The sequence below is a fragment of the Oxyura jamaicensis genome, chromosome 7 (assembly GCF_011077185.1).
Source record: "Oxyura jamaicensis isolate SHBP4307 breed ruddy duck chromosome 7, BPBGC_Ojam_1.0, whole genome shotgun sequence".
NCBI lineage: Eukaryota > Metazoa > Chordata > Aves > Anseriformes > Anatidae > Oxyura > Oxyura jamaicensis.
The window spans coordinates 25,800,623-25,825,016 of NC_048899.1; the positions used below are offsets into that span (position 1 = coordinate 25,800,623).

The 24,394-nt window shown below is 44.3% G+C and overlaps 1 long non-coding RNA gene across 3 annotated transcripts in view; it reads left to right on the plus strand.

Moving 5' to 3' along the window:
* The window catches only part of LOC118170050, a 56,126-nt gene that overhangs the window by 1,722 nt on the left and 30,010 nt on the right, over positions 1-24,394 (plus strand). The window contains exons 1-2 of one of the 3 annotated variants that reach the window (XR_004752465.1): positions 14,257-14,310; positions 14,671-14,777. The exons of 1 other annotated variant lie outside the window; for it this stretch is intronic. This is a non-coding gene — a long non-coding RNA (uncharacterized LOC118170050). Of the gene's footprint in view, positions 1-14,256; positions 14,311-14,670; positions 14,778-24,394 lie in introns of those variants that run through there. One more of the 3 variants, XR_004752464.1, reaches the window with a different exon arrangement.

Genomic DNA, 24,394 nt, shown 5'->3' on the forward strand with positions numbered 1-24,394 from the left:
CGAGCACGAGCCAAGCAGCAGCCTGCGGCAGGTGTGGGCACACCTCAGTGAGCTGTGCCCACGCTCAGCCTCAGCTGGGAAGCAGAGGCTGAGAAACATCTGAGAAGGCTCCAGAAATGTCAGCACAGATCCTGGAGCAGTGCCTCTACTGAACAGAGGATGCCTTTGTACTGTATGCCTCCCCTGTGCCCCAGGGCTTGGGAAGAGAAAACACTTGCAGGTTCCTGATACCTGGAGGTGTCACTGGCTCCTTTGTTTCTTGGGTGCCTTTTTTCCCTTAACCTGTGTGCGTGTATGGTTTGAGGGCAGAGCAAATGATATTTTTAGTAGCTAGCCACAGCCACAATGACTGGAGTGCTCTCTGTTTGCTCAGTAATAGCATTATCCATTAATCTCCTCTGCCTATGGTTATCAAATTTACTTGGGCCAGAAGATGGTTATTGCCTCATAAACAGAAGCATTCTCCAGTAAAACCTCTCAGATGTGATGGTTTATGGCAAGGATTAACACGCAGGTACAGAGTGTGTCCCCATGCTGCGGTGCCTTTTGCACAGCAGAACTGTCCCAGGGTGACCGCCTGGTTGCCAGCCAGCACTGCAGGGACTGCTCTTTGTTAATTTTCCTCTCTTCTCTCTTAAATCCTTGTCATGGACCAAAGTTTCCTCCCCTGTGAACTTATAAGTTGTTTTAGTGATGTTTCTTTCCCTTCACTGCTGCTCTTGCGTCATTTGCAGGTGTTCAAAGGAGTAAGTGCAGCATCAGAATCCCACAGTTTTGTGCCAAGAGGAAGTGGAAATGTGTTTGTAGTTTTATTGATTTCAGTGAAATCTTGTGAGGAAAATAAAAAAGAAAAGAATACTTCCCCCTAATCTCTTTGGTTACCTTCTTTGGTCTTTTTAAATTAAAGCATGAGCACACCATCTTTATGCACCCACTAAATCCCCCAAACCCATTAGAAATATTTGGAAGAGGCATTCATGTCATTCCTATATGTCATTATTGCATTTCTGCTTCCCGTTGTTAGGGTGGATCTAGTCCTGTCTTCCAGCTCCTGTTGGTCCCTTCTGCAGTGAGGAGTGGTGTCTTCCCTCCATCACCTCTACTTCAGCTGGCACAGGAAGAAGCAGCACAACTGGAAGAGACGGCATGCCACCCCCCGCTTTAGGGCTGGTCTGTCTCTCCCCATGCCTGCTCAGGCAGCTCCCGTGTCACCACGGTCTGCATCTGTTGGCAGCAGGCTGGGAAGCGTGGAGCCGGTAATTTATGGCGCCTTCATTATTTTTGCTCTGGGTGGGAGGATTGCAGGGAGCTGGAAGGGCCACAGGGAGCAGGAGGGGAGGATTTGGCAAGGACCGAGTGATGTTAAGCTATCTGCATGCAATTTGACTGCACCTTTACAAATAAGGTGCCAGCATGTGGTACCTTAGGACCTTAGGGTAGGTACCTTAGGTACCTTAGGTACCTTAGGGTACCTACCCTAGGAAATACCTAGGGTAGGAAGAACTCAACAGAGCATCGGGACTGGCAGCTGCACAGAGGTCTGTGGTGAACACACCTTGATGCAATCTTTCCTTGCTTGAAGAAGGAGAGAAGGCAGGCATTTGGTGTTACCTTAGTGGCAAAGAAATCTCTTACATTTTTCTCAACTCTTCAATTAATTGATGACTGGCTAAAAATCAGAGATGTTTTGCAGGAATCTTTGATTTGAGACATCAGTTTAGTTTCCTCCACTGGAGTGAAGCTTCTCTGACAGTGCTTGCCACTTGGCATCACTGTGCTGAGTGGTTTAAATGAGTAACAGTGAAGAGGGACATGGAAACGTGACTGGTCTTTCCTGGTCTGAACTGTTTGTCTAGACGTGAGCATCAAGGTGTTGCTGAAAGGGATGTTCTCAGATGCTGTACTACTAAGAAAACATTTTGGATCCTCTTTCTGTAGTCAGCTGCTAAAATTAGTTGTTGTCTGCAATACTTCTTCTAGACTGTCCATCCTTTGCTGTCAGTCTAGTGAAACCTGACACTAAGAGAACCAGCACTTACTGGATTTTCATCATGAATTTGCTAATCATTTTGTTTCCTCTTATTTTGCTTAGCCTTGACCTCTTGATCCTTCTTTCAGAAGAGCTGGCTCTCGCACACACGCTAGGGAAAATCTGTCATGCTATACAATCTACCAGTCAAAGTAAACGTATGGGTTTATTGTTCATCACCTTGGTTATTGTAATCAAGTTACATGGCAGTAAATAGAAAGCCTGCAAGGACTGGAAGGATGGATTGGCTAAGACATATGTAGCAGAGAGGTCAGAAGGTCAGTGGATAGAGGGAGAACTGTCAAAAGTCAAGCCGAGCTGGATTTTGCAAACAAAAGCAAAATAAATAGTGGAAGAAGGAACTTTGGCCACACAAGAGGAGAACGATGAAACTCTTAGCAAGTGAACATGGACAACAGTGCTTCTAGAAATATTGTAGGTATGAAGGCACTAATAACACAAAAGGAGGCATTTCCTCTGTGCAGTGAGAAACCAGAATTGGAGGAGACCTCATATGAGCTTCATGTTATAGGACAGAGATTGCCAAACGTATTTACAAATAATATATAGATGAACTTCCAGAGGTATCCTCTGTAGCTCTGGTGACTTCTGATCAAGGGAAATTAACTAAAAGCAGTCCAGAAGCAGCCCAGAACAACTAGAACAACAGGAGGGCTGTTTTGCACAGGGAAGTGTAGGAACTTGGCTTGTTTGCACACTATTGCTGTATTGAGCAAAGCAAATTGGCAAAGGATGGGAGTGGACATGAATGTCTGTCCCTTTAGTTTCATTTCAAGCAGTCTGCAGAAATAATATGTGGCTGGAGTGTTTGACCTGGCAGGTCCTACTTTCTAAATTTAATTAGTGATATTTTATATACATACATGCAGGCATATAATATTTTCCTTTGGAAAAAGTCCTGGTAACATCAGTGTGATTTCTGCCAGGCTTTGGACTGGCCTGCAGAGTTTAGGGTTTGCTGGAAACCCTTAGGCATGATGTTTTGTCATGTCACTGTGGCTGTGTGTATGCACTCCCTGCACACTGCGTGGTGCAGCGATCCCTGCCAGGTGGTGACGGTGGGCACTGGTGTGACCATCTGAACCAGCGTGCTGTTGGCTACTTCTGCATTTCCCTCGTCTTCTCTGGTGTGTGTCTGCTCAGCTGAAATGGTCTAAACTGGCAACTGATTGAGGATTTTCAGCGCCCAGCTTGAGGTATGCTGTCAGGCACCCTCATTCTTCTCCTACCAGTATTTCAAGGTAGTAACATGCCAGTAAAAATAAAATGGAGTACATGCCTATTACAAAGAAAATGCCGTGATGGGATGATTACAGTGATTTCATACCTATAAATCTCCATGTCAGCTGTGGAAAAGTGCCCAGGGTTTGCAGTAGGAGGGGTGACGTGTTGTGTGTAACAGGAGGGGAAGCTGCGTGGCCGTGCTGCCTGAACCCCGCATACCTGTCCCACTTCGGTGAGCTTGCCTCTGCCTCTGGCTTTGTGGGAGGCAGCGGCAGCTGAGGTTAGCCGAGGACACGTTTACAACTGCTCGTGCTTTTTATATATGGGTTTTCTGAGATGCAGTTTATATGTGTGAAAGTATAGCAGCCCAAACTGATGGCAATCAAAGTTATTGGCAAGTAGTATCTACTTATTGTCACTGCTGGGAGTAGCGTGCAATTAAAAGGATTTCCATAGCCACCCAGAGTGGTGTTTCAAGGATCATTTCCCTTTAGCTTTCCTTGCAAGAGACTGATTGCTGATAGAAGGGACATAATTTTCAACCTGTTTGAACAGGTTGCATCCAGTTTTCCATAAAACATACTACTGTTTTGAAACCAAGGAATGCTCTTTAGAAGAGATAGTGAGACAGGAATGGCATACACTCAGACCAGCTTGGCTAGGGAAATACTGAACATTTGTGCATAATGAACATAATGCATACACCTATGTGCACACATACACGTGCTACTTTCATTTATATAGCTCTCTGTGAATAACACTGGCTCTATTTTTCAAGAGTCAAAGATTTATCTACAGAAAAATCACACTTTAATGTTTTGATCATTTGTTTGGTGTTATATCCCTGTTTGCTCTTTCAGTGACAAGCTGGAAACTACTCAGAGATACGCTAATCTGAAGTTTATTGGTGGAATTCTTCTGTTTTATTTTTTAATTGAGTTTATGCAGTGTGCACAGGTGCTGACACTGACTGGAAAATGTTATCTTTATCACAGTGCCCATTGTACAAGGGGCTGACACTCATTTTTGAAAGATTTCAGAATATCTACCTTTGAAAATCCATCTATTCTGCAATATGCAATCACTATCAGAGCATGAACATAAGCATCCTCTATGAAATTGATCTCCTCTGTCCTAGTTTTAAGGTTTTAAGCCCCCATGCACAGAATTTCATGTATCACATTCGAAAAGACTCAAAGCTGCTCTGAGAAGCTGTGAATGACAGCAGGTTACAGAGGTGACCAGTCACGTTTCTGATAGCACGTGTGTGACTTGGGGATCTCACACATGCATGGGATCCCCATTACATGCACTGTATAAAACCATCTGTTTCCCCAGCAAAGGTGGTCTGCAGTTAATATTCTCGACTTCAGCTCATCACCAAAGCATGCTGACAGCAATTTTTACATGTAGGGACGTTTACACACCAATCCAAAGGCTGGAGTTTCTGCAGAGCATTTCTGAAATAGTGCGTATTCCTGCAGGTTCCTTCCGAGAGACCTTACCTGTAATGCAGTCAGATCGTCTTGTTGGGATCAGTGTGTTAGTCTGGTTGTTGCTCCTGCTTGCCTTTAATTTCTGATCTAAGTGCAAACTGTGAATTATTTCGATTTGGTTCCTATACTGTACTCATGGGAAAAAGAGAATGCATTTAGAGTCATACTGTGTGGCTGAGAGTGAAAAACTTGCAGTTTGAAGTATGCTTTTCATACATTCCTCAGGGATGATACGAAGTGCAGACTTGAAATCCCTGCCAGAGTGGTCAGAGAAATACAGATTTTATGAGATACTTCAAGAATTTGCAAAGATTTTTGAGGGTAGAACCAACAGTCACTTCAAATGTATGTATCCATGACCTAGAAAAGGTTGTTTTGGGGGTTTTGTGATCTAATGCGGTTTGTGTTATAGACATCCACAACAGTTTTAATAGCTGCTTCGTTACCAGTGGTCCTGTTACACCGAGCTCACCAGAGACATCTTTAACAGGCATGTGAGCTCGCAGAGGGCACTCCGATGACATTGCACAAATGAGACACTACCACGTATGAAACAACTGCATGACTTGTATTTTTACTTCAGTTAAAATGTAACCAAAACATAATCTCTTGTATATGGCTGTATGAGAGACTAAGTCACACGCAGTAGCATAGACGTAGTGGCACTACCATAAAGTTAAGTGATAAAAGATTAAGAGTTGGCACTCAAAGATCAAAAAGAGCCCTTCTAAATGTGGGTTATTAATCTTTGCAATTCTAGTAATTATATTGTATTATCTTATACTATATTTTACTGTGCTCTTTATAGTGCTCTTTTTGTCACGGCCCAAACACCTGGAGGTGTATTTGAAGTGTGGTTTTAGAGCACCAATAGAACTTCTGGAAGTTGGCTGCAACCATTTCACTGGTGGTGAAACGACAAAAGGGGGACCAAAATTTCAGTAAATTTGTAGCTTTTATTCTTTCACCCATTTTTCTGTTCAGCTGGATTGTGCTTCTTATATCGGGTATTGGCAAGATTGATACTGGCAGACTACATTCACCTCTAGAGCATTTTAAAACAAAAAAAGGGCACTGAAAAAATGTGCCCAAGATGTCACTGGGATTCAAGAAGCCTCCCTTTACTGTAAGAGGTGCAAGAAGCTCCCTCTGCCTTTATTACTTATGGTAGGTCAGGCTCAGAGGTGACTTTATCACCTACATACTAGCAGAACCGAGAGCAGCATGCCATCTCTTCTGGAGAGAGCAGTTAACACAGAGTGCCCACAGCCAGCCAAAGAGAGGCACTGGAACTTAAAAATAAAGCATAACTTTTAATTGGGAAGGTGATTAACCAAATTACCATTTGATGTGGTTGATTAACTGTGATTTTGTAACTACTGGATGGTGTCTCTGCTGAAAGGTATGTTTTAGTCAGACTGAGGCACTATTTTAAGCAGAAAAATACATTTGATTAAATAAAAAACAAACAAACTGATAGTCAAAAGGGTTCCTTTTTGGCTCTAACTTATCTGAGTCACTAGGATATTAGCTTTTCATTTTATTTTTTTTCAGCCATGCCTTTTACAAAGTTCAGTATACCTTGCCCAGTGGTCAGTCCTAGGAAATGACCCAAGCACATAGTGGGCCAGATGCTTGAAATTTGATGATTTGAAGTTCATTCCTCTCTGCTGTATTCTGCAGGTCTTAGGCCACAATACTCATTATATCCAAACACTTCTGTCCTTGGTGGTCCTTTCTGATTCTCTCTGGGGAGAGAGGTACATATTTGTGTTTTCCTTTGTTGTTCTCCCCTCTTTGGGAGAGGGGTGGGGATATGTGATGGAGAACTGCCTCCTGAGCTTTCTGTGAAACATCAGCCCATTGCAAATACAGGGCTGAATGTTTCTCAAAAATGAAGTCTCAGGGTATTAACGCTGTAGATGTACAGAATTTTTGTACTCTACCTCTTGGCAAATGTACTCAGTAGTCCTCCTTTTGCTTTAAGAAAAATAAATCACAATTGTGCTGGTAGAAAAAAATGAAAGGGGAAATCCTTTTGCCTAATACTCAAAACACGGGAAAGGCATCCAAGCGTTTTTTTTTTTTTTTTTAATAAAAAGGTTAAAAGTTCTTTTCAAACGCTTGGATGAATCACTGAGTCACATTGCACTGTTAAAAAGTACAGTGAACCCTGAACTCCCAAGAATGGAAACAAAATCCTAGTTTTGATCATTCTCTCCTGAGATGAAGAGGTAACTTTTTATTGAATGCAAATGGTGCTTGCCACTCACTGTCCCAGATCGGTCAGCCAGCAGTGGAGCATATGGAACAGATGCTACCAGCTCTTGTGGTGGACATCAACACCTACCAGCCCTTGCAATGGCAGCACAGACTTCGTCCCTGTGACCACAGAGAGGAGCAGCTGGTGTGCAGTACTGCAGGCTGCAGCAGTGGCTGCTAGCTGGGGCTCCCAGCACAGACAAGAGTTGGAAGTGGGGCTCTCCTGGGTTATAAAGGCATGCAGTGCGTGCAAAGATAGGGTTTTTCCAAGTATTGCTTCCACATGGAAAAGGCAGAAGCCACTTGGAAAAAAATGTGGAAACCAGAATGATGATTGCTTTTAATTATAATGTGTTTTTGCAGTCTCAATCAGGAAGGATCTGATGGCTGGCCAAGGCGTGGCTCAAGTACAGTACCTGCTCCCTGAATGAAAAATTGGAGAGAATCCCCAAATCTTGAATCTCTTGTTGAGGTTTGGCACTCTGTTTCTGCTCCTCAGGGAAAGTGCAGTTATCCTGGCAACTCCCCCAGCACCATCCCTACTCCTGAGGTGACCAAAGACTGCCTTATCCTCTGTGTCCTTTCACAAGGGGTAGGGAGGTCCCCATTCAGAAAGCCCTGTACAGGCTAATGTGACTTTACTACAAACCAAATCACTCCAGGGTACATGTGGAGATGTGCCAGGCTTCAGACCAGCCCAGAGCAACCCTGAGTGGTGAGGGGCTACCGGATAGACCAGATCACCCCTCTGTGTTCCACGTGCCAGGAGACAGCACCAGGAAGGAGACCTCAAGCAGCACAACCATGTACAGAAACAGAGTTCTCAGCCCAAGACCTTTACTGGCGTCACGCATCCTAGCAAATCAAATAAATACAGACAAAGACACAAGGGAGTTTTTGCAAGTTTTTTGCAAAATCCTGAAAGGAACATTCACATGTGGACACATATGGATCTGAGAAACCAGCTCTGCCACTGATGGGAGCTGTTGGCTGACAGGTGAGATCCAGCACTGTTGTTTCCATGTGAAGGAGAAGGGCCGTGAGGTAGTCAGGCGTTTGTATGGTGCGAGATGGCATATTTACAGCAAATATCCATCCACAGACCCTTGTTTTCTTCAGCACAAGAAAAATGGGTCAGTTTTTGGGCTTGCAGGTCTATGTCTGCCTGAAAATGGTCCTTCTGAACTGCTGCCAGTGGGACCATCTCCCTGTCTCAGCTTTAAGCCAAGTTTTCAGCAGCAGTCAGGGACCCTCATCTTTATGAATCAATTCATTGATCCATTTCTGAGTGGGAGCATTAGGTTTCCCTGTTCCTGGTCACCGTAAGCTCTGGATGCTGTCTGTGGCTGGGTGACATCTCTGAAGCCTAAATGACCCAATGACCAGCCAGGCCAGGCAGTCTTTTGTCTCCAACAACTGCTTGCAAGAAGCCACCTTGCCAGGGCACGCGTGGACTGCTTGGAAGGTGTTGCATTGGAGTCGCTTCTAATGAGCTGTGGGATCTGGGAGTTGTGCATTAGGCTAATCTTTCCAGGAATTTGACTTGAAAGATTACCGCATTTCCATGTACGGGACTTGCCCATGCAAAAGAACAGCTGGGTGTCTGAACTGCTATCTGACTCTATTTATTCTAGATGTTTAACGGCCCTTGTTCCTGCAGAGCTTTTTAAAGTCCAGCATAATGTCGGACGTGCCGAACGCCATAAAAAAAAAGGCTCATCAATCTTGACAGATTTTTGTCTGGCACTTGTAAGTCAGCCCTGGAGACTCAGCCCTTTTATGAGCGTACTGTGTGCTTTTAAACACATATATAAGGACATTGAGGCATGAGGTTTGCATTTGCTTCGCACTGACCCGTGCCTGCAAGTGAACCAGCTGCATAAAGCATGCAGCGACGCTGTGCTTCCCTGCTGCTGGTGGTCGGGCTCCCCCACCCTGCCGGGGCCACCTGCCAGCAGCCCTGCTCCCCAAATCTCTGCAGCCTGGGGCTGAGCCATGCTAGCGGGGACGCCAGCCCCCTGCCACGGAAGGAGGACCCGTCTCCTGCCAGACCTTGCTGCCACCACTGACACCCAGGCCCCGTCCTCTCCTTGCCATCCGACTGTTTTTCACCATTCCTGCCCGCCAGCGTACCGCAGCCATCAAAACAGACATTCCTGGGGAAGTTGTGCAATTGTCACTGCTTAATCATTAACTGGGACATTCTGGCTGCTAATTTTTTAAATTTATTTCTGTATTTTGTGAGGGGAGGCGCTCGCTGGACGGGCGGGCTGGAACGCGTGCGGAGGCCTGGCGCTCAGGCGTGCACCGCAGGCTAATCTTTGCCTTCTGTTTGCGACACGAACCACGCCGTGTACACAAGGCTGGCCAGAACTGAAAGCAGGGCTTCAGTGACCAAACAAGCAAAACTGGCTGTTACAAGGAGCTCTGGCTTTGCTGTCTGGAGGTCCTGGCCGAGAGGTGCTCTGTGTGTGGCAGGGCATGCTGTGATGTGCTGTTGGCTCTCATCGCAAAGAACCTGCCCTTGTGACGGGCAAGCAAAGGCAACAGGGCCAGGACTTGGGCATCTGCATGTGGGCAGTCAGGTTGTCACAGTCTGATCCAAACCCCCACCAAGGTGTGAGGCTCCTTGGAGAAACATCTGGGCTGGGGCAGTGTGGGGAGCTGGGCAGTCACAGGGCTAGCAATGTGGATGGGGTTTTCTTCCCGTGGCGTGTGGGTTGGTGGCTTGTTCACTCTGGCTTTGAGCTCTCTTAGCCTGGTCCTGGCTAGAAGTGGCTGGTGGGGAGGTGACCCCTGCTTCCAACTTCATCCCCCACCTAGGGCCATGTCTTGCTATTCAACATGTCTTGGTTTGAGTCAGTATTTCAGCTACCAGATTAATTTCAGAGACAAGGAGATTTGCAGCACTGAGCAGCAGTCCAAGTCCTTGCTCCTTTCATTAGTCCCCATGTCCCCCATAAACTCCCCTCCATCCCCACCATCCCCTTTGCAGTGGGTATTTTGAAAGGGACAAGTGAAAGCAACTACAGCAGCCAGCTTTTCAGCCTGCACTTTCATCTCCATCTTGCAGGGCCCTACGAAGCAGTGAGAAGGTCACTCCTTCTCCCCAAGGAGAAGGTAGGAGCAGAGGTGACAGCTGTCCCCAGGGCAGCACCAGGAGGGGAATCCAGGTTCCTGGCTCATCTGCCCTGTCCTGATTATCATCCTGCTATCTCTGGGACCAAGAACAGTGCAGCAAGGTTAAAGCAACTTACGTAGCACTCAAAATATACTGAGCAAAGAATATTTCAGTCTAGCAAACAATCTCATGCTCCACACAGAAATATTTGGACAGTTTCTGCTGTTGGTTACAGCCGTGGCACACCATGGCTTCCCAGTGAAGTCACTGAGCCCAGCTGGGTGTAGCTGAGGGTGGTGCTCATATTGTCTGGGCTAAATGTCAGCAAGGAACAGCAGCAGTCGAACAAGCAGGATTTCTAAGCATTTCCCTTCTCCTGGTCTCACACAGCCCTTGTTCTTGGATGGCTGAGGCAAAAGGACAAGAGCAAAGTTATTTTAGATGGAAAGTACCTAAATGTTTTGTTCTTTTTACATAGAAAAGAGCCGAAATGAGCTCTGGGTCTTGTAAACATCAACACCCAGCATTCTGTGTATATAAACCAGCTGCTAGGAAAGTTTTATGAGTTTTAACTCTGCTTTGAGTTTAAGGGACAAACAGGATGCATTGCTTAGCCCACAGGGCTCCAGCCCATGCTCCTGCAGATGTCTGGGGTTTTAGGCATTGCCTGTGCGCATCTGACCTGCAGCTCTGCTGGGGGTGGGCTCCACTGCCACACCAGAGCCTGGACTTGTGGGCACTCCTCAGCCACTTCGGTGCAAAGTTGGCTCTCATGGCCAAGGATGGACTTCTGAGTCATTTGAGTCAAATCATTCATGATAGCTTATAAACCTGAACCTTCACCCATGGGGAGGATGGGCTTAATGGACTCTTCATGTCCACCATATCAGGCTTCCTACAGGTATGGGTGGATTATGTGCAACCAAATTGGGTTGGGTGTCCAAGGTTTCTCAGCTGCTATATCCACTAGTGGCAATATGAGAATCTGGGGAAAAGTGCCTGGTCCTAAGCCTTCCCACAGACTGTGACCCTGAATTTAGGTCAGATGTGAAATCACAGACCTTTCTTAACTCTGACACAACTTTGTCAATGTCACATGTAGGACACTTACTCTCCAGCAGATAGCCCTGCACATTTTCTGAGGAAGGCTGCTGCCAGATTAAGGTAGGTAAGAGCAGGACTCCAAGCAGCTAAGGACATGTTTTGCTAATATTGGTCTTCAAGAAACCAGTTGCAAAATTTGCTGCAGGGCTACTTCTGCAACTGTGAGCCAGCCAGCAGCTGGAGCCTTGTGTCCAGGACAGGGGTTCATGAACTGCTGTCTAGGAAACTGTTCAACACTTGGGAAAAGTTTCGTTTTCTGTACTTGATTTTATTTTATTTGTGCAACATGTTCTGAAATATTGCTTCTAACTAGATATGATTAAAACTAGATTCTTTCATACTATCCTTTACATGGGATCAGCTAAGACTTGGTTTCTCAGTCCTCAACTGCAAATTTGCTATGAGGACCAATATAACCATGTCAGTAGGAAAAGGGTAGAATTCTATTTTGGTCTTAACCTGTCCTACCAGTTAGCATAGGTATAGTTACATAGTTATAGAAGTACGTGAAACTGGACTTAATTTATGTTCCTTTTACATAAGATTGAGCTCTACCAGCATAAGTGCATTTATAAACTGTAAGTACAGTAGCAGAGGGAAAGGAAGGGGAGAACTTGTACTGTCCTCATCAGCCCAGCATTTTTATAGGTAAGCACCTTACACACGCAGGGAAAAAATGCAAAATTACAATTTCCCAGGTCACAAAATGATGTTGGTGAGGTTTCTTACTCTTGCAGTTGTCATATCTGTTGGGAGCCTGGCTGTGATGTACCTACAGCAAAGCCAGGCTCTGTGCAGGACAACACGGTCCACAGTGCATACATTGCTTGGAGCTCTTCTGCAGGCCTCTCCTGCTCCCTTCTGGTGAAGTCTTGAAATCCAGACCAGAGATTTTCTCCACATCTGTTTGATATTAGGATCGCTCTCAGAAGCTCTATGGTCAACACAGTCCTTGAGATATGGTAGTTTAAGAAATATGGGATATGCTGAGTGTGCCCCATCAGCAAGCTGAACCACTCATGGGTTCCATTTCTGCTTCCTCTTCAGGGGGAAATCCACAAAGCTTCATGGTAGCCAATATTTTTTTTGAGAGACTTTTGAGGTCTTCAGAGGATATGTCACAGTAAGGATCACAGTTATAACAGTTCTTATATAGACAGGTTATGCCTCACAAGACCAAAGGACATACAAAGTGACAAAGTACTGCCCATGGCACATCTAGTACTGGCTGCTTTGTCGGTGTGCTTACTCTGGACCAAAATTAAATATACTGTCAAATTAAATGAAAGAACATTTATAATCATGTTTGAATGGTGTTTACAGGTGAAGCTCTTACCCTAACCTGTACTATTCAGCTGCTCTGAATAGCTGAAAGAGACCAGTGAGCACCCCGGTAGAATTATCATCCCCTTTGGTGGACAGGGAACTCCAAAACAGAGACAAAACTCTGTAGGGTCTATAAGAAGCTAAGGTCACAGAAGGAGTCCAGGTCCTCCCCAGAGGCACCACCCCTTGAGCCAGTCATAAGAATCCTCTAATTGTTTGGGGAAAAAGGACTGTACTACTTGCAGCTTCAGAGTCTCTCCCTTGCATGGCCAGTACCACTGTCCCAGCTAGTGGCTGGGCCTAGAGGGCTGCCTGGTTGGCCACGCTGTAGGTGCTGCCCTAGGTGCACATCACAGCACCTCTGCTCCATGGACTTGCAGAGCTAATCCCTGGCTGGGTGGAGCTCTGCAGTTCCCAGGGTGAAAAAAATCAGCTTTATTTGTAATCAGAGTTCTTACCTGTACAACGGGCAACCCTAAACAAAAGGCAGTTAAAAAGAAGCCCAATGTTTATTACCTAACATTGTGTTAAACCCCATCATGTTTAACCTAAACATACAGCTTTTGCAGGGCATGACTCATGCCTTTGATCATTGAGACTTGACAACAGCAGGTAAATTAGCAGGTTGCAATACAGGAAACCTTTCCTAGAATGTCACTTTGCTGATCTTGTTGCAGGGCTGGGATGTGGGACAGGGATATTATGCAAGAACCTACCTATGTATTGAACAAACAATAGGGATTTGACAGAGGGGTAAAATGTTCAAATCCAATGGAGTTGTGCTAGCAAATGTTACTGTGCAAAAATCAAGACAATAAAAAATCCTTTTTTTTTGTTAGGTTATATCACTCAGGCTAAACTCTCCTAGCAAGAGGGTTTTTTGTTTGTTTGTTTTGGTAACCTGTCATCATTAGTTTCTCCTTGGAGATATAGTTCCATCAGAGAAATATTTTGGAGTATAGACTAATCTTCTCTTCCTACAGACTCTCATGTCTCCAGGGGTCCATGGTGTGGAATATAAAGGTGTGGAATATAAATAGATTATTCATCATCCTTGACCTACAGTTAAGATTTCCTGGGAGTTAAAGTACCAACCTATTGGTTTTCTACCATCTTCCTGACTACTAAACAACTACTTCTCAGCTTATCTGACACTTTTTTCTTTCCTGCTACACACAAATAATCTCTAACAAAACTTCACAGCTTTTTCCCAATGAGATTTTTATTATCTTCAAAGTGCCCTCCCTCCTCCTTTTGTCATTTCTCATCTTTCTGGTCCTTTTCAGCCTCCTGATATTTTTTCTTTTCTCATTTAACCTTCCACAGACTACTACTGCTAAAGATATGGTAGCTGGATCACTGCTAGAAAAATCTGATTCAGAGTGTTGTTGTAATGTCCATTTGCATTTCTTTCCTGTTATTGCTCCTGTCTCTATATCTGCACCAAGTGTGAGGGTCTCAGGATTGCTTTTTGGTCCTTCACAACTTGTTTGCTGCCGTTTTTTTTTTTTTTTGGTCCTTTTTTCTTTTTAATTTCCTTTCTTCATTACCTGGTCCTCTGTCCTCCCAACTCACCTGTGTCCTATGTAATGCTTATCAATCATTCTCAGTGTCCTGCACCTGTACTGAAGCACTTATAAGGAGCCTATGTCCACTAGAACTTCCTGGCAGGTGCTCAAAGGAGAGTGTTAGAAGTGGAATGTGAAAAGGGTTATTTTCCTTCCAAGGTTTGTATCTGTATTAAATACAGAGATTAAGAACCAGCAGATTAGAAACAACCAAGTGGAGGTACTGAAAGAGTTAATTCACATGTAATAGCTAGTATGAATATAGTTTTTTACACTCCAAAATGATATAAAATTATGTAGCTCTGTTTATATTCTTGCCTAATTTATTCTTTATTTGATGTTCACCTTTATATATTGTAAGCTCTTTGAGGCAGACAATTTAGGATTTCACAAAATGCCTAGCAATCTTCCTGAGTTCTTCTGCACCTACCTACGGTGTGGGTATTTAATAGTAATAATGATATTATTAAATAAAAATGAGTGTGCTGCTTGTGACTAAAGGGCTTTTTTTATACACAGCTTCGAAGTAACATAATGAAAACCTCATGGATGCTGAAGAAACTGGAGCGTCTCAAGCCTGATATGTGAAACCAAGAATCTGGAAAACCTTGGAGGCTCTATCAAGAGTAAGTTAAGAAATCTACTATGTTCTTGAATTTCTAGGCTTTGCGCTGTGCCGTTGGTCTCTTGTGAGACCCGGATCTCTTTGCTGTGGGATGTTTTAAGTCTTGTGAGCTCTGCCTTAAGCAGTACTGTGGAGCAGGTTATCTGTCAGCATAGATCCTTGAGTTTCCACAGTCAGAAGTAGAAACCCTCAGTTTTGAGGTTTATCTTTTCCATGTACTGGAAGTGCTAAGGTTTGGGCAACTCTAGTTGTGAAAATTGTTTGCTACTGACTTTATTAATTTTCTTCCTGGACTTCATGTTTTTTCAATACAGCGAAGAGGCAATACAGCTTCCACAGGTGGAGGTGGGGGAGGCTTAGCCTGACTGAGAGGTTGACCATCCGAGCTGCCAGAAGTAGCATCTGGGAACACACAGCCATTTATGAGCCCCCATGGCTAATTAGCTCAGGTTCTTTGGGGAGGTCCTGACCTTTTACTTAAGGTCTGAGCAGAGGTATCTTGCTGTGGAGACTCATTGTGTTCAGGCACGGCTTGCAGCAATGCTTCTTCATGAACAGGATTGTGCTATCTCTTCATCTTGAAAAAATAACAAGAAGGGAGTTAACATAGAAGGCTTTTTCCATGTTGTTTAGATTTTGACGAGTTCTATCCAAAACTTTAATAGAAAGCTTTCTTCTCTGTTCCTATGGGCCAGATACTCAGCTGGTGTAAATGCAAATGCCATTGCTGCTGTGTTCTTTGACGTAAGGTTGGGGCTTAGCTCATGGTGGTGTTGTGTCTGGGAATATTTTTATCCTTTAGAGATATTTAGCCCCTCTCCCCCTCTGTCTCCTCAAGGATTCTTTTTTCTCTGCAAGTATATTCCACTGACTGGAACATATGGGAAAAGTATTTTCTTCCATTCCTTCACTGCTCAAAAATGGTCAAATCAATTTGGCTAAAATTAAAACCTTTTGGGTTGAATCTTAGCCTAGAAAACTTCACCTCCCAAAGGAATCCTTGAAGAAAGTTGTGAGCAATTTCCGAAAAAGAAGGAGTTGGCTTGGAAAAGAAAGCTGGGGCAAAAACCAACTGGAAAATCCCTTTGACTTGGGTAGTAGTTATACCCATGTCTTTCAGTGTGCAAATCTCACTTTGATTGTCACAAGTAATGGTGGTGGCTGGCTGTAACCAATTCCAGTAACCATGGCATTCCCTTCTCCATTTTTTTTTTTGTCTGTATAGGTCTGTGTGCTTTTGCTTTTGGCTGAAAATGTAAATGACTAAGTACTTAGTATCAGGCCTTGCAGACTTATGAAGGTCAAATAGCTTGTCCAAGCTTTCCATTTTTTTTTTTTTTTTTGCATTGTTTAACCCAACCTTCTGAAATTCACTGAAACTAATATAAAAGCTGGTATCTTTATGGATGAAATAGTGAAGGTCAAGCTGGTAAAGTAGATGTGTAGGAGCAAGAAGACTAACTTCTTGCAGTAAAATTTAACTGGTTTTGTCCTAATTAAGTGAATACTGTTGTGATAACTGTCCTTCCAATTCAGGAGTAATTTTCTTATTTAATTTTCTTGAACACTGAATTGATTCAGAGTAACCTCTACACTTGGACTTGCACCAGATACAGTAGTGGGTGAATCACTGGTAATTTGATGAGTTCAATGTGGGAAAGAGCTAGTATGTTGTTGCAGCCAGGTGAAGGCCATTATCTGATTTGGGGTGGATAATTAGGACTTTGTGTCCAGGATGATTCATCCAAGGAGAAAACACATCCAAGGAATGAGAGCTGTTGACACCAGATGAACTTTGAAGCCCTGTAGCACGTTTGACATCTGTGTTATGCACACATTTCTAGCACTTTATATCGAGGAAATAGGACTGGTAACTTGCATGAAATATCTGTTTCTCAATAGTATTAGTTTCTTAGCAGCACTGGAGTCCTTGTTCCATGCATTAACGCAGGCAGGACTGAAGTCTGGTAAAGTTTGATTTCTTTTGAGCCTTCAGTGCCTCCAGAGGAAACCCATAGTCAATTATGAGCAATTCCTTGTAGCCTATCCAGCAGAGACTTACGTAAAGAGCATTGCTTGGAGCTGAAATGAGTATGTTATTTGACTGTCTTCCACCAGCAGAATTTCTTTCAGAATATCTAGAAATATCTAGAAAGCTTCTGCTGTTTAAATATCAAACTCTACCATTTACAGATGCCTTTGCTCCTGATAGCTGGCATTTTGATACCTAGTCTCTCGAGTGGTTCATGTGGTGACAGTTTTTAGCAGTTTCAATACCAACAGATGTTACAAAGCCCAATGGAGGATGATCCTTGTGAGCTCAGAGGCAGATAATTCTGTTTATCGCAGCCTGACAGGTACGGGTACCATCTTCACTGTGCATGGGTAAATCTACTCTACAGCACAGCAATGCAAGCAAATTACAGTTGTCATGGGTTTCCTCCATATTTGTCTTGTATACAAAACCTCAAAATCTCCTTCAAACCCAGCACTGGATGCTGCTTGAAGAAGCTTCAATGAATCTTTATGTAGTAGGATTTTAGATTTTGCATGTGGATAATGGTACATTTTTTATGTCAATCAGAGCTCTTTAATTTCTCTTCACATCTTCTAATCTTTGCGATCTATGGGCTAAAATGGTGTGAAGCACTTGGAGAACTCTGTACTGTACAATGGCCCTGTTTTTGTCACCATGTAATGTAGCACATACCATGGTGTTAGGTATGTTGTCATTAGAAAACAACAAATAAAAACTTTCTTATCCCACTTGAAAATGCATCATAACATGGTACAGCTTAGTCTTTTCTCTAAGTTCTCTTCCATGATACACCCATTATGAGGGTTGGTTGTACAGAGGATGAGATATGTTCTTAGCAACCATCCCTTACTTTGTTCTGTGTCATTCAGTTGGTTGAAAATAGGGCTACCACAGGCACTGGGTACTCTGATCCACCTCTTAGCTGATAAAGAACCATTATCTTCAGAGTGAATATCAGTATCTTAAAAAGACAATCACTCTAGGTTAGCTGGGGGGGATGTTTTAATTGCATGTGAAATGGAAGACAGAAGGATACATCAGAACAGAACTAGGAGTCTGAAATCCATCTCTTAGCTCAGAACTGGCCTGTCAGATGTCATTGGGCTATCTGCTTTGCAATGTCTGCCTTGAGGCCATCCTCATTTGCTGTACATCCATCTGGTGAGCCATGCCTTAGGCTTCTTCCAGGGCACACATGTTCCCATCCACCTAGGTACACACAGCAGCTTATTGTGCCCTCAGGCAAGGACAGCTGGGCTTTCTACAGATAGCACAGGCAAGCAAGTAGGAGCCTGTGCTGCTCAAACCTCCTCTTTCAAACATGGATAGGCATGACCTCTCTTTCTCAGTTTTCCCGTCTGTCAAACGGTAATCATGATACTGACAACCTACATTAAGGAATTTGTCATATACTGAAGGGATTCTTCTTCTTTCAGGAATCCTATCTGTAAAGATGTATTTGGCTCTTCTGGGCTGACAGCAAAAAAAAAGTACTGTCAGAAGTCAGAAGAGTAGGCTATGTCTATCCAAAGCTTGCAGTCTTAAAATTGTGTAATTTCTATCTTCTATGGAGCAGAAGTTGTAGACAGGATGATACACCTCAAATGTTTGTACACACCCATCTGCTCTAGTGCAACTCAAAAGCATTGCTGTCTGGGCTACACAAAGCCTTGCATGTTCATGAAAGCTTCAAGATTTATTCCACATTAAAACTGAAGAATATTCTCCAGGTATTGTTTTCTCATAGTACCTGTAACCACAGTGGTTTTTGCATTTTTGTTTTCATAACACCTACTAATACTGAATTTATGTTACAAGCATCACAAAGAAAGAAGATTGTTATTGGGTACAGCAGACAGATGAGGATAAATGTTCCTAACTTCAGGGTAAAGCCACTATAGAGTAACACAAAGGTGTCCCTGCAGACTCGGACCTGAGCAGAAACTGGATGCCAACAGGAACAATTGAGGCCCGATGCTCTAGCTGTCTTGTGACCTGGCTGGTGTTAATGTGAATAAGCATAACCAAGGATTACCTACTTAATTGTGTGTTTAAAATATCTTCTAAAGTTCTGTCAAAACATTCTAGCAGCTCTTTATAATGAACCAGTCCCTGAATTTTGTGCTTTTTCCTTTGTTCAGCTCCACATTGTCTGATCCTTCTAATTCTGGGGAAGGAAGAGTAGAACCTGGGTTAGTTCTTTATTTACAGTATTAGAAAATCCTCTTGGTTTGTTGTAATTTAGGAGTAACACTGCTTTTGTCAACATGAATTAAATGGAAGAGGTGACCAGGACACTGAATGGGACCAGTTTGAGCCAGAGTGTGAAGAGCTGCTAGAACTGCTGGTGTGGAGGAAGAGAGGGAGCAGAATTAGGGTGTCAGCTCCCCTGAGTAAGCCAGGGCTGTCTCTTGCATATGAGCTGAGGAATGGTTCCCACTAAGGATTGCGGGAAGTGAATTTTGTCCTGATGTGTCCATTGAGTCATAGAATTATGGAATATCCTAAGTTGGGAGGCACCCATACACATCATCAAGTCCCACTCCTGGCTCCACACAGGACCACCCAAAAATCAAACCATGTGTCTGAGAGCGTTGTCCAAATGCTTCTTGAAGTCTGGCAGGCTTGGTGCTGTGGCCACTGCACTGTGGGGCCTGTCCCAGTGCCTGACCACCCTCTGGGTGCAGATCCTTTCCCTAACCCCCAGCCTGACCCTCCCCTGTCCCAGCTCCATGCCGTTCCCTCGGGTCCTGTCACTGTCCCCAGAGAGCAGAGCTCAGCGCCTGCCCCTCCGTTCCCCTCATGAGGGAGCTGCAGGCCGCCATGAGGCCTCCCCTCAGCCTGCTCTGCTTTGAGCTGAACAGACCAAGGGACTTCACATGCTGATCCTTATGTCTTCCCCTCTAGACCCTTCATCATCTTTGTAGCTCTCCTTTGGACGCTCTAGTAGCTTTATATCATTCTTATATTGTGGCGCTTGAAACTGTCTGCAGTCCTTGACGTGAGGCCACAGGACCAGGCAGAGCAGGACAGTCCCTTCCCTTGACCTGATAGCCATGCTGTGCCTGAGGCACCCCAGGGTATGGCTGACCCTTTTGGCTGCCAGGGCATGCTGCTGACTTGTGTCCAACTTTCTGTCAACCAGAACCCCCAGATCCCTTTCTGTGGGGTTGCTCTTAGACCTCTCCTTCCCCAGCCTATGCTTTTCCATGATGGCTCTGTCCCATGTGCAGAATCTGCTCTCATTAAATTTCATGTGGTTGGTGGTTGCCCAGCCCTTTAATTTGTCCAGATCTCTCTGCAAGGCCTCTCCACCCTTGAGTGAGTCAACAGGTCCTCCCAATTTAGTGTCATCTGAAAGCTTATTTAGTATGCATTTGAGTCCTCTGTCCAGATAGCTTATAAAAACATTGAAATGGAATCTCAGTTGCTTTCAGACCACACCCTGCCTGAACTCAGTCCATACATTTATGGAATTATGGTGATTTGAACCCAGAGGCTGAAGGAGGCTTCTTTGATTGCTTCCTGAGCCATCTTTGTTGTCCCAGGCAAATTTGTCATCGGTGGGCAATGGGAGGTGTGGCAGGCTTGTTGCTTAGTTTGGTTTTTGTGGCACCTGGATGACTTTAGGCTTCCAGTGGAAATCCAAACTGTTTGCTGCAGGTGAGGACTTTGTGCAGGAATCCCAGATGTGGCAAGATCAGAGCCACTGCCTGAATTTCCCTCTATGCCCCATTTAAACTACGTAGCTCCACCACAACAGAGAGAGAAGCCGTCTGAACACAGGCTGAAAGGGATATTTGGTTCCATATTTGGCTCAATAGGTCTGAAAATAAATAATCTGAAATAAACTTCACAATGCTATTTAGGCTCCTAAATAGAAATGTATGCCCTGATAAAATTAGGAGCTTGAACAGTTTTTAGATCACATTGTGAATCTGAGATGCAACTGTCCAACATTTCTTCACTAGAACTAGCAATTCAATAGCACCAGCTATGTTAAGGTTTTAAAACTGGGGAAGGAGATAAAGAGTGGAAGCAGCTAAGCAGTCTCTGTCCCTTCCCTCCCTCTCCTTCCATGAAGTACCCAGATGGCCACGTATTAAGTGTGCCGTAAGAGGCAGAGCTGCAGCCTCACTTTGCTGATCTCAGCAAGGTCTAGCCTGCTTGCTCTGTTTGCTCTGGATTTCCTCAGGCACAGCCAGAGAGCATGGCTCTGCTTCTGACCACTGCTGTGATGTGAAGTCATGTGGTATGTTTCACTTGCTGAGCCACCTCCAAATTCCAACCTTCAGACAATGATCTGGCTGGAAATCTCATCCTTTGAACACGGGTTGTGCTAGTTGAGAGCACATATAGAATAGGAGGCTATTGCCAAGCACGATGCAGTCTCAGACAATATACTGAATTTGGTTAGATATATGGGTGATGTAACTGGACTTTGCTGGTTTACACCAGTTGAGGACTTGGGTCTCTGGGTTTCAAGCAGAACACAAGCAGCTTAGGATGCAACTCTTTCTCTTGGCCATTTAGTGTTTTTTTCCTTGCTTCTTACTGGTTCCCCTGCAACAGCAGATACTCCATAATGTATTACAGAAAGTAAACATCTCCACATCGCAATGTGACTTTTCTGCCCCACTTTTAACTGGTGGCAGTGATTCTCCTCAGTCCTTCCATTACAGCGAAACAACATTGATCATTCACAGATGTACAAAACCAGGAGGGACAGTGGAGCTGGGGGAATCCCAGCACCCTGCCTTGACCCAGGAAACAGAGGTGTGGTCTCATCATCAGCACCACACCAGTACCTGCATTCCCATTCTCAGCAGGAGCCCCACTCTGCTGCTGTAGGGGTGCTGAAAGATGCAGGAAAGCAGAAGGGTTGCACTAGAAGCAGTATTTTAGGGGAAGAAGGGATTTTGAACACTGTCCTGTTGTCCCTTTTTTCGGTTTGTTCTGGATGTGGTTGGCTGAGTTGCCTTTCCTCTGAACGTGTGTGGGAATTGAGATCAGGCTATGCTGGGCTGGGGTTTCTGGAGCAGGCTGGTGCATCCATGCCTCTTAGTGTGGCACCTTGTGGAGATGCTGGCTCAGGTGCCAGGAGTGGCATGAGACAGCCAGTTAATTATAAGGGCTTTAAGGTTGTGTGACATGTCACGTAGGATGTGGTGTTCACAAACTGAGAAAGGATTATTTTTCTAACAATGGATCCTACATAAATTTTGTTTTGGCATATACTGTGAGCTATACACATCTATGGCTGCTGAGAGACATTTCTTGGGTGTTTCAACTGTAGAGCTGAAATTTGCTAAGGTCTGGAATTGTGTAGCTGAAATGAAGGGGAAGAGGAGAAACTCACCTTTTAGCCCCAGTTATTCTAATGTTCCCAGCGAATTCATAACCAAATTCAGCAAAAAATCCTTGTGCTCAGAACAAGCGAAAACCATCCATATTCAGATAACCTGCTGGTTCAGTGGGCTTTCTATAGGCATTTGAGACAAGGAAGGCTCCTGCTGTCTTTACAGGCTTTTTTAAAACCTCAGATCCTCTGAAAGCAGCAAGCTTATGCTGGACCTTTGACTGCTGAATATGGTATTTACGTCTGCTAACATCCAGAGAAAGCTGCACATGCCTGCACTTACTCAGCCAGAGAAAGACCTGAAAATCCCCATTCCATTCAAAGGACAGTGAGATTTGCTTTCCATTCCTCTGCCAGGAATTCTTAGTCAAATCCCATGGAAAATAGTCATATCTGAGTAGTAAATCTCAGATGCTTCTGCATGTTTATTCTTTATTTCCATCTCATTGGCCCGAGTTCATTTTTAACCTTTGATTAGGGCAGCTATATAGTGGAGGGAGGCTGGGTGGGGTATGTATTTTTGTTCTTCCTAGCTATGCATTTTTAACCCATCTAGCAACAGAGCAGGGCAGATGGTGATAGAAAGATTGGCTTTGCTTAGCAGTGCAAATAAGCGGTCCCTCCTCCTTCTCCTCCCCAGAGGTTTGACTGGAACCAACTGACCTGGTTCTGCCTGAGCCAGCTCTGGGGAGATGATAACAGCCAAGGGTAAAAACAAATGAAATACCTGTGTGGTTGTAGTTTGCAACAAAGCTCTACAACTGTTTGTGTCAAACCAAGACCAGCCTGTCCCTTGTCTGACTGAAGGAATTTATTGAGTTTTATGCAGCAGTTGCTCTTTGATCTCTGATCTTTAAGGTATAGGTTGAAGTTCTGGCCCTCATTCCTTTTAGGTGGGTGCCTGAGCTGAATCCCATGCAGTAACTAGATGTGGGTAGCTGCCATTGAGTGATGCCTTTAAAATTCCTCCACTTTGCATTTTTGGATTATGTGTCGGGGGGGGGGCAGATTGGTGTTTGAAGTAACTCTTGATTCCTTCAGATAGTAAGAATTTAAATTCTTCTCTACTAGATTATAGTGGTCTTGGACAAATGTGGGATGACCCATCCTAGTCTTCACGAACAGCAATCAGCTCTCTGTGAGACCTATGGGAATAAGGTACTTCCTTTTTCTGTGACTGCAGCTGTATGGGGAAATATTTGTGCTGTAAGTCAATCAATTTAATATGCTTTTTCCAAGGAAATCTCATGGAGGGTATGGCTGCTACATAGTCCAAATGCTGCTCTCAGTTCTGTTTCAGAGATGGCAATTCAGGGGGAAGGATGTCCCAAACTTGCATATTATCGTGTCCCTCTAGTCCTCTAAAAGCCATTGATGAATAACCCCAACCCTAAACTATCCTTAGCAGAAAGATAGTATTTTAAAAAATACAACTATATTGCAGAGCTTTGTTTCATTTAAAATGTTTAAATTATTTTTATTTAAACAAATAAAGGGCAACTTTGAGGACAATGTTACACATTTGTTTCAGCATTCCCATATGGACTCAGAATTGCAGTGTCAGTGCCAAAACAGATGTTCTAGTCTTGTTCAGCTGGCAGAGCCTCCACTTCTCCATGGCCAGTCCTGCAGGTTGTGTGCCCTTGGGGTCTTCACCACCTCCATCATGCCAGTGGAGACGTGACCCAAGTAACCAGATTGGCATCTCCTGCCTTTACCAGCCAACTGTCCTCACTCTGGGCAGCCACCAACCCCTGGAAATGTCACTCAGGCACTGCTAGGTGACAGGGCAGTGGCAAATGGCACACTTTAGTGGAGAGCTGCAAAACTACAGTAGCAGACCCATCGTGCTTTTCAGTGGTTATCGTGTGGAGTATGAGAACCATGTGGCATTCAACTCACACCAGTTAAAGGTCAGCAAAGCAATGGCGTATTCCAGTTTGTTGGATGGCTCTGAGGCATGGACTTTCTATTAACAAATATTTGGTACATTCGAGAGATATTTCATCAGTGCCATCTGTTCATCAAACCCCACATCAGATGGTGGGCTAGAACTTATAGGATGTTTCAGAGCATGTCAGAGTCCCAGGCCTGGCAGCTGTGATCAGCGCTGCTCTGGTGGTCTGCAAATGCAGGCAGTAGGACAAGGCTGGCAACACTTCTTTGGTGACCTAGAAGATGAAATATTAACAACAAGTGAGCAGTGCTGATAAGCTGTTCA